Here is a 10789-nt window from a genome sequence, read left to right as displayed (position 1 = left end):
AAGAAGTTCCCCTTGAATAGGAAATGGCAATCCACTATAGTATTCTTGCCTGGAGAATCCCATGGACAGAAGAGCCTGGCAGGCTACAGTCCATGGGGTCACAAAGAGTCAGATATGACTGAGTGGCTAACACAACACTTAAGAAAGTGAACAGGGACAAAATACTTTGCACTGCCAGGCCTGGGGTGTGCCCAGCATGGATCCCCAGAGCCATGCACCTGTCAGAGTCAAACGTGCTACAGAGATGGGGGAATTTCCATATTTAAGGGTGTTTGATGGAGATGGTGGTTCTGTTTAACACAAGATTCACAAACTCACCAATCTGGACTGAAGAGTGGTCTTGAGAAAATGACCCTCCCAGCAAAGATCTGGTTTGGCTTCAGGGTCTTTCTCAACTCCAGAGCCAGGAAGGACACTGCCCACCAGCTGGGACAAGCCTCCCTTCCTCTCTACCCAGTCTAGGTGAGACATCCTGGGATACAGGTCTCCCCGTCACCTCTCTGCCCAAAGCATCCCTCTGCATCTGGCCTCCCTGCAGGCTTTTGGGAGCCGGTCCAGGGCCCAACCCTGATCATGCTCATCCCAGCACACTACCTGAGCATTTCCTAAGAAGGAATGCAGAGCTGAGGACTTTGCAACCCATGGATGAAGAGCCAGAGGAACCCAACCAAAAACAGAGGTTAGACAAGAATCCAGGACTCCTTCCTCCTGGCCCAGAATTCCTTCACTTCAGAGAGGACTACACACTGAATCCTCCAGCCACAAACCAACTGCCAGCCTCTGCTGCAGCCAAAGCCTCTTGTCCCCAGGATGCCCCTGGCACAGATAATAGCAGCCTCCATTGTCACTTACCAAGTGCTCACGACTAGCCAGGCCAAGTGCCCTACTGTGCCACGGCCTTTGAGGAAGCCACTGTTATTACCCCCAATATTCAGATGAGGTGCCAAGAGGCTCGTTGAATGACCCATAGTCACACAACTAGAAAAGACACAGCCCAGCTTTAGACGGCTCACTGTGCCATTTCTGAAAGCAAACGTCTGCATTGGCCATCCCACTACAAAAGGGACTCACCAGCTGGACGCAGGCACACCCCAGACCCTGCAGGTGCAGCGAGCTTGAAGGCTGTTGTGCTCCAAGGGAGAGCTGAGCTGGTGTAGCGAGAAGAGCCGCCCCTGCCCTGCCTCCGTGAGGGTCCTCGGCCCCTCCCCAGGCCACAGCTGCTCTGACTGGCAGGGACGGGCTGTGGGTACACTCTGGCAATCAAAGAAAATGTTTCCAGCAACAGCAGCAGCTGCAGTTGCCGAGGCTCCGATTCCCAGAGGACCCCAAAGCCTTTCCCATCATTTTTGCCCTTTTTTCAGAAACCACTTAGCTGCTGCCCCTCCTCCAACCATGCCAGGGCCACAGTGCACTCAGCCACACACAGCCCAGAAGCAGCTCGAGCTGGTGACTTCAGCTCTCAAGGAAGGGGGGAGGTGCTCAGGCCTCCCAGACCTACTAGCCTGGCAGACAGGGTGGTCTGGGGTAACAGCTCGACAAACAGCATGACCAGAGATCTCAAAGCCAGGGCTCTAACACTGCTCCATTTCCCAAATGTGGAAGGAAAGGAAAGGGTCGTGTCACCCATCACACAATCCTGACCTGGCAATCAGGGACCTCCTGGTTTTGGGTGCTGCCTTTACCACCAACCCTGAGTGACCCAGAGCCAATCCCTGCCTCTCAAGGGCCTCTCATTCCCCTTGTGTCCAAATCTGGGGTAGGAATGGCAGTGGGAACACTTTTGGGTCCAGCCTTTCTTTCTCAACTGGAGTTCCTCCCGGAACCACGGAACACAGAAAACGATGAGGGTTTATTTTCTGTTTCCTAGTATGACCCTAAAGGAACAGGAAAAAATTCATCAGGTCCAATAGAGCTTAATTCCCTTCCAGAAACTGCCTGAGGAAAACCTCAAAGTTTTTCCAGGTGTGCATACCTTATAAGGTTGTATGAGGTTCACTAGGGCTTCCCAGGTGGCGCAGTGGTAAAGAATCTGCCTGCCAACGCAGGAGACGTGGGTTCAGTTCCTGGGCTGGCAAGGTCCCCTGGAGTAGGAAATGGCAACCCACTGAAGTATTCTTGCCTGGAGAATCCCATGGACAGAAGAGCCTGGAGGGCTACAGTCTATCAGGTCGTAAAGAGTCGGACAGGACAGAATGCTCACACAAAGTTTACACAGGCTACAGCCCCAAAAGCCCAAGAAGCTGTCCTGCAGCTACCCATGGGAGCCCTACAGGACTCCAATAAGGTTCGGGGGAGACACAGCCTGAAAAGAGCAGCCGCATGCCAGAAAGGTCCATTGCAACAAGCTCTGACCCCTGAGTCAGGATGGAAGCGCAGACACTACGTGGGTCCTGCATGACTCTCTACAGTTTTCCAAGTGCTCTTACCGCCCAGGCCACGCCACAGCCCTGCACGGCAGGAGGGCGGGGCCTGTCGTACCCACTTTACAGACGAGAAATCTGTGACCTCTAGCAGTTAGATGACTGCCCAGGTCACACTGCCCAGGTCTGTACTGCCTTGGTCGGGCAAGGAAGCTGGGCCCATTCCACTATGCCCTACCATGTCCCCTGCTTGCACACTTTTTCATGTCTATCATTTGATAGATGCCATTTTAACTTCAATTTTAAAGAAACTTGGAACTAATAAGGACCTACTGTATAGCACAAAGAACTCTACTCAGTACTAGTTAATGACCTATATAGGAATAGAATCTAAAATAGAATGGATGGGACTTCCTTGATGGTCCAGTGGTAAGAGTCTGCACTTCCAGTGCAGGAGATGCAGGTTCAATCCCTGGTCAGGGAACTAAGATCCCACATGGCACATGGTGCAGACAAAAAAATTAAATAAATAAATAAGTGCGTATGTATGCATATATAACTGATTCACTTTGCCCTACAGCAGGAAGCTAACACAACATTGTAAGTCAACTGTACTCCAATAAAAATTAATTTTTAAAAAGTGAAACTTGGAATTCATTCTTTTCTATGAAAATTGTGATAAAACATGTACAACATAAGTTACCATTTTAATAACTTTTAAGTGTACAGATCAAGAGTATTAAATACACTTCAGTATGGAGACTGTGACGTGCCGACACTGGATGAGGTACAGCCCTGGCTCACACACAGCCTGGGCCCAGCTGGGGTCCCAGCCGTGGGCAGCCCCCAGGCGCAGGTGGGACACACCTGGGAAAGATGCTGAGAACACTGACCAGCCAGGAACAATGTTGAGGAAAGCGGGGGGAGGGGAGGGGAGGGGTTACTCCTCTCCTCCGGGCCCGTCCCCTTAGTCTCCAAAGTGATTTCTGCCTCCGGTGAGGACAGCATGGATCACTAAAGGTGTTCTCTTCGCACAGAGGCACTGAAAGTTGATAACATCCTGGTGCCTACACGGTACTGTGCAGGCCCTGAGAGCTGCAGGAAAAATCCTGGCCCTTCTCTTCCTTCCCTGACAGCTCCTTCTCCATCTCCTTGGTCTTTTGTTGCCAAGCCCTTCTTTCCACACAGGGACCCTTACCTCCTCCTTCTCTGAGATTCTCACCCCTCCAAGAACCCATCTGACTTTCCCAAGACAGTGACTCCACCCAGGGGTCCACCCCAGCTCTGTCCCTGCCTCCAGGAATCTCCAGGTGAAGACCCTGAGCACCTTCCCCTCAGCACCTTCCAAGGTGGCCTCCACTCCCGCCACCTCCCCACATCCCCTTCCCTCCATGCTCCTGCCTGAAAAGGCACCATCTTCCTTCTGGTCACCAAGCCCAGCATCTTCGTCCTCTCCTCCTCTGCCCTCGCTGTCTGGGCTAAGGCAGAACATCTAAAAAAGAATGGATGGGACTTCCCTGACGGTCCAGTGGTTAAGAGTCTGTACTTCCAGTGCAGAAGATGCAGATTCAATCCCTGGTCAGGAAACTAAGATCCCACATGGCATATGGTGCAGACAAAAAAAAAATTAAACATCATCCTGATCTTGCCCCCTTACCCAACAAGACCCCACCCCTCCACCTGGCACCTTGAGTTCACAGCCCCAGTGCCCTCCACCACTGTGGTCCACCCTCCTATCACCTAGACACACCTCCTCCCCAGCCACACTAATGGTGCCTGCCCTCCCTCTGCTCAAGACCCATCCCACTGGACCCAGGTGGCAGGTGAGACCTATAGATGCTGGCATTCTATCATTCAAATCCCACCTCCTCCAAAGGATGCTTTCCTGGGACTATTGGTGCATCTGATCACAGTGCCAACAATAAAGGCAGGCAGAGTGCCTAGCACTGGGATAAGCAATTTATATGCACAATCTCATCTGACCCTTGCAAAATTTCATGAGGTGAATACAACTTTGTGCCCACTTTACAGATGAAGCAATGAAGAGCAGACAGGCCATGCAAACTGCCCAAGAACAGTGACAACTGTCTCACCTGAAGCTTCCTAAAACTTGTACTGTGCTTTAACTTCTCCGACGTTTGTATCTGACTTTGCAGATTTCAGTGGCTCCAGGGAGAGACAGTCTCTGGCATCCATTTCCCTTCTCCAAGCCTAGCTCTGTTCCTTTCCCAAAGGTGCGTCTTGGCCTGGCCTTATCTGAACAGCATGTGCCCTGAGTGGTTCCACTAAAGCTCATAAAACAGCACTGGGACAAGACCTCAGGACTGAGCCTGGCCACCATCAGTGTGGTTTCTGAGTCATTATTTGAAACACAGTGTTCTTGGATCTACATAATGATGTATCCATTAAAACTCCTTGTAAGTAGATCATGTTCTTGTAAGGGCGCCCCCTCCAAGTTCCAGTCTGATGGGGACCAGAGGCAGCACAGAAAAGCGCTGGAGGTCTCACAGCACACGGTTGAGCCCAGTCTGGTGTGGCCGAGGCTAAAATTACCGGCATCCCTAATGGCCACAGTTCTCTATGTTACCACCATGGGGCACATTGACCCCAGCAGTTCAGTGGCTCAGTCGTGTCTGACTCTTTGCGACCCCATGGACTGCAGCATGCCAGGCTTCCCTGGCAATGGGAGACCCTAGCAATGGGAGACTAATATATTTTCTTCATTTACCTGGGTTCCTCTCAGATTTGAACCCAGATTTTCTGGCACAGCTAAAAATCAGCAAACTTCCCTGTTTTGCTAAAGTCCAGACCTGTCAGCCTGGCACCTCGGGAGGAGCCAGATGGGAAGCAGAAAGACTAACACCCAAGGGCAGTGACGACACTACCAGCCTTGTCTCGAGCTTTCTAAATCTCATCCTGATTCATGAGTCTTGCCTCCCAAATTTTGAATGGCTTCAGGGTCCCAGATCCAGAGGGAAAACAGCAAACCAGGAAGAAAACGACCTTCTTTTCTGCATTTGGTCAGCGAGTGAATGTCCCCAGGGACCCACATGAGTCAATTCCCGTGGAGGATGGGAATCTGTGAGAGGGGTCTGCAGACACAGATGGAGCTGGCCATCTGAGCTGGGGAGCGAGCAGACACCCTCTTGGCTCCCCACAACTGAGCCCTGCCCTGCAGAGCTGGGGCCCTGGGGAGCAACCAGAGTAGAGTGAGAAGCGAGAAGCGAGAAGCGGTTGGAGGGTCAGGGATGCAGACAGAGAATGGAGGCAGGAGGGAAGAGGCCCAGCTGCACCAGACGCCAGCTGCATGAACTTAGGTGGTAGCTGAAGCTCCAGGCCTGCTTCTTCAGCCACAAAACAGGTGAGAGCACCTGCCTGGCCTGCTTTCCAGGGCTTTGCTGGGGATTAGCAAGGATACTGATGTGAATGGGCTCTGTGAGCTGGTATAGCTCTGGGCAGCCCTCGGGGTTGTACATCTCATTATTTCAGCATCTGCTGACTGCTAAGCTGCATCCGGCCATTAGCTTGAGGTGGTGACTAATTGTTTTCTGCTGAAAAAAAAAAAACAAAACAAGATTTCCGTAATGTTTCATGAGTCACGCAATGAACATCTCTAGGCCAAGAACATCTCAGTTTAGAGATGAAGCCTGTTCGTCTAATCGTGCCTGAGAAGCAGTCAGGCACAACCGACCTTCCTTCCTGAAGCTCCCTGTGTGCTTTGTGAGCCCAGAGTGGTGAAGAGGGTGAATAAGACCATCTGCGCCCTCCAGGAGGCTGGCATGGATAAGGAGGGAGACCTGCTAGGCTCTCTCTGATGCTTACAGGGTGGGGCTCCCTGTAACCGACACAAGCCAGGGGCCAAGAGGTCATGCCAAGAGCAAACACTGAGCAGTGTCCTGGAGGCAGTCTTGTGTGTGTGTGTGTGTTAGTTGCTCACTCATGTCCAACTCTTTGTGACCCCATGGACTGTAGCCCGCCAGGCTCCCCTGTCCATGGGATTTCCCGGGCAAGAATACTGGAGTGGGTTGCCATGCTCCCCTCCAGGGGATCTTCCTAACCCAGGGATTGAACCTGGGTCTCCTGTATTGCAGGCAGATTATTTACCATCTGAGCCACTAGGAAGCCCTGGATACGGTTGTCACCAGTGACAAATACGCTGCAGGGGGGCTGCAGCAGTGACATCAGACTCTGCCCTGTGAGGTGGACATCAGCCCAACTTCAGATGCAGGAGGAGAAGGCAGAGAACACCTAATAGGGACCCTGCCACCCAGGGACTTTCTTGAGAAAAAAAAAGAAATACAGGGAACATGAAAGACACATAAATGTCATGTGCATGTAGCCAGAGGCCAAAGGAGCCAGGTGGGGGAGGCGTGTGGCCCTGGGAAGGGAGGTGAGCATCAGGAGAGCTGGCGTTCACTCCTCTGCCCCTGGCTGGTTCCGGACTCACCATCTCTCACAGGCTGTTTTCTTGGCCCCTCTAACTGGGACCCACCTCCTATAACACCCAGCCTCCAATTCAGAGTCCATGCTGCTGGCTATTCTCCTAAAGCCAGAGAAGCCCCAGTTGGCCTCTAACCCCGCTACAAGGAGAAAGTCCAAATCCTCAGTCCGGCATCCACCACCCTTACCAACATTCCTAGCCACCACTCCCACAACACCCTTGCATTTGCCCTACAACCAGGTGACACCAGACAATTCATCACAACCTGGTCAGGCCGATCACTTGAACATAAATACATTTCCCTAGCCAGACCTCGCTGCCTAGAATGCTGAAGAAAGGGAGCTCTGGGCTTGGAATCCTAGCATTGTGATCTTAGGTAAGTTACTTAACTTTTTGTGTCTCGGTTTCATCATCTGTGAAACAGGGATAATATACCCACCTTCTAGGATTATCATGACGATCAAATGAGTTCAAACAAGTAGAGTCTAGATTAGCTTCTAGTCCACCATAGGCACTCTAACACTAACTGATGTTAGTATCGATGGACTGAAACTCTCTGAGGTTTAGTTCAATGTTGCTTACATGAAGAATGAATTGCTCCTCCTTCTGGGCATGTGGGTAAACCTGTTATGGCATTTATTTCATTCTCTAGTGATGGGAATTCGACAACACGTCACCGTGCCTGATAGAACCCCCAGCACTGAGTAGTCGATTCATCTGGGTCTATGCTGTTGACTTTTCAGGCACAGTCTCTACCATGGCTGTAACGGTCAGGAAAAAGTGAGTGAAGCTGTGGTAACAAACAGCCCCCAAATCCCAGCAATATTAAACGTCAAAGGTTTATTTCCTAGTCACACCTCGAGTCACTCACTGGGTGAGGACTGTACACCACATTGCCCTCACATGGGACCCACACCAGCAGAGCCTCCTCTCTGGGACACCTGGGGTCACTTACAGAAAAGGGAAGGGAGTGTGGCAAATCTCAACACTTGTTCCAAAGGGCTTCTGCCTGGAAGTGACACACTTCTGAGAGAGTCAGTTCCTAGGCAGGTTTATAAGAAGTCTGGGGTCCCTGAGGAGGTGAAAGCTTCCAGAGCCCTTGAAAAGGAGAAGGGGGTGTCGGGCTCTCAAGGAGAAAAGGACAAACGTTTTTTTCTACATCCCTTTGTCTTAGTCAATATAACAATGTATCTTGCTCGAGGACATGTTTCTCCTTAACAAGAACCTTCTGACTAATCCTGCCATCTTGAAATGTAAATGATGGGAGTGGGTCTGATAAGATCTTTATATTGTTGGTTCTAATCCCATTATCTTAAGACATGTGTCATGGGAGTGGGTCTGGTGAGACCTATATGTTGTTAGTTCTAATCTTGTTAATTTAAGATGTATGTTGTGGGAGTGGGTCTGGTAAAAGTATATAGTCTTTATAAGACTAGCTGGGGGCACTCTCCATCCCCCTTCTGATGTCTATGTCAGAAGCGTGAAGATTTCTCTGTCCCTTTTCACTGTAATAAAACTCTGCTATACAAAACTCTTGAGTGATCAAGCCTGGTCCCTTGTCCTGAAGCTAAATCTTCTTCGGATATCATGAATCCAACATTGTTCAGCTTTCATCTTGGGGGCTTGTCCGGGATCTTCAGGACAAGGTAAGAACGCTCAAAGCTCTATCCTCTCTGCTTTCTCAGTATACATGTTTTCTGCCTTACTTTACTAACTCTAAGGTGTGTTTGTGTGAATGAATGACACGCCCTGCTCTGTGGTTTTGTGGTGCCTTGTAATGACTGAAGTGAAGTCGTTCAGTCATGTCTGACTCTTTGCCACCCCGTGGACTGTAACCTACCAGGCTCCTCCGTCCATGGGATTCTCCAGGCAAGAATACTGGAGTGGGTTGCCATTTCCTTCTCCAGGGGATCTTCCCAACCCAGGGATTGAACCCAGGTCTCCCGCCTTGCAGGCAGATGCTTTAACCTCCAAGCCACCAGGGAAGCCCTTTATGACTGAAGGCAGCCCCCATAAGGGGAGCCGTGTTGGGGGTTTCTACCTACCTGCCAATGCTAAGAGACACCCAACCTCCCTGAGAGGGGAGTGGCCAGAAATGGGCAAAGTGTGTGTACCGAGCTTTCCTTTTTTCGGTCACGTTTTCCTGGTCTCTTTGATCACTTCATAATTTTGTGGGGAATTAGAACTATTAACCTAATCTGTGAGATCATAGGCTTTCGAGGGACCTGTGATCTGTGCCATTACAGTGTAACTTTTACTTAGACCCCAAGCTTGGTAGTCACGGGGAATCCAGACTTGCTAGGAGCACGTTCAGGAATGAGGCGGAACTCTAGCTCCAGCAGCAGTTTCAGAGCAAGGCAGAGCTCTAGCTCCAGAATTGTTTCTCAGGTTAGAGGTCACTCTCTTGGCTGCCTGCCTCAGGGGCCAGCAACCTGAAAGTGAGTCTGTCACGGCTTTGCCTCTAATCTATGTGGGTAGAAGCATTGCTGGTGACCATGAGGTTTTTGAGGACCCAGATCAGGAACTGCAGGATCTGGTCAGATTGGAACTGCAATGGGCTTCTTCTATTGGTAGTGCTAGCTCTTAGCAGACCAGAGAAGGCGCTCTGATGGCTTCTCTCGATTCCCTAGATACTCCTTTTATGGAATCTGTGGAAATGACCTGGAAGGATTGGTCCTAGTAGCTTGAGGACAAAAATCACTTTTTCCTCACTGGCCAACCCTTTTGCTATCACATTACTGGCCTGGTGACACTCAGAAGGGACATCTTGGTTGCTGTTTATCCCTTTATGGCTCACCATTTCTACTGCAGTCAGGACTGTACTCAGGAATGAGCAAAGGCACATGTAAGACATGATACTTACCCTAGTAGTCCTAGCTTGGAAACATTCCAGAAAACTACTCTTTTCCACTCTGGGTGGCATCAAAGGAAAAGGGCAAATCAAACAAAGGTCTTGGTGGTAAGGAACTAGAAATCAATCTGGGATGCCATCTGTTCATCTCCTAATGCCTGGTGAATCTCCACCCCGCCTCAGTGGTAGAACCAGGAGGGACGGGCAAGGCACCTGTGTCGGTAAGGGACAGACTAAATCTGACCAGGGAAGGAAAGCTTTGAGGGAAGTCTGTCTACACCCCCATCCAGAGCAGGGAGGGACGCCTCGGGTGGAAAGAAGCCATGGCTGTGGATGCCACTTTTTCCTCTCTTACAGATGGGAGCTAGCAGTTCCAGAGCCACTCCTTTAAAAATGTATTTTTTAAAAAACTGGGACAAGTTTGATTCCCAGAATTTTTTTTTTAATTCACACCTGATCTTCTCCTGTGATACTGAATGGCCACTGTAGTCTTTGGAGGATGGGGAACGCTGGCCTGTTGAAGGATCTCAATTACAAAACTCTTTTACAATTAGACCAGTTCTGTAGAAAATAAGAGAAATGGGTAGAAGTGCCGTATGTGTTACTCTTTATCTCTCTGTGAGATGTGCCAGACTTGTGTTCTAAGGGTGCAGATTTGGGCGTGAAAGCTTCAGCTGCCTCCTGTTCTCTTACTTTGCTCCCAACTGAACAGGCTGAGAATCAGGGCAGCCTTTCGGGAGGGGTTACCTCAATCTAGGTAGAAATTCAAACAGCCCCAATTGTGGTCGAGACTATTTAGAGGATCCAAAGGATACATAGAGGCCTTTACAGGACTAAGTTTACTTTATGACCTTATTGGAGAGATAAAATGCATGTCTGACACTACTGAGCGACTTCACTTTCACTTTTCACTCTCATGCATTGGAGAAGGAAATGGCAACCCACACCATTGTTCTTGCCTGGAGAATCCCAGGGATGGGGGAGCCTGGTGGGCTGCCGTCTCGGGTTGCACAGAGTTGGACACAACTGAAGTGACTTAGCAGTAGCAGCAGCAATGCATGTCTTGGGACAGACACTGACTCCTGACTCAAGAGCCTGAGTTTTGGGGGAAGCTACTATTTTTGGAGATGAATGGCT

The sequence above is a fragment of the Bubalus bubalis genome, chromosome 3 (genome assembly GCF_019923935.1).
Source record: "Bubalus bubalis isolate 160015118507 breed Murrah chromosome 3, NDDB_SH_1, whole genome shotgun sequence".
NCBI classification, from domain to species: domain Eukaryota; kingdom Metazoa; phylum Chordata; class Mammalia; order Artiodactyla; family Bovidae; genus Bubalus; species Bubalus bubalis.
This window is presented reverse-complemented; position numbering follows the sequence as displayed.